Source organism: Palaemon carinicauda, unplaced genomic scaffold (genome assembly GCF_036898095.1).
Source record: "Palaemon carinicauda isolate YSFRI2023 unplaced genomic scaffold, ASM3689809v2 scaffold567, whole genome shotgun sequence".
Taxonomy (NCBI): Eukaryota; Metazoa; Arthropoda; class Malacostraca; order Decapoda; family Palaemonidae; genus Palaemon; species Palaemon carinicauda.
Window position 1 is genome coordinate 89,701 of NW_027171835.1, and position 300 is coordinate 90,000.

The following is a 300-nucleotide window of genomic DNA, read 5'->3' on the forward strand; positions in this document are numbered from 1 at the left end:
CCCTTCCCAATTCCCTATTCCTAAATGGAGAATAGTTATTACAAGGCTGTCTTCCTCATAAGGAAACAGCTCTTGTTTTTCCTGTCTCCCACCCTCTTTCCCTGTTAACCCTCCTCTTACCTATCCTTAGGGGGCCTTACTCGTGCCAGCTGACCGAGCGCAGCACAGTTTTGGCCCCCTCCCCCTTTTCCATCACAAGAGCAGGAATAAGCTTCTTTGTTTAAACCTACTCCTTTACTCTCCTACTAAAATTTCCTTCACTCCTCTCCCAGTCTCTTTTACTTACTGGGACTTACTACT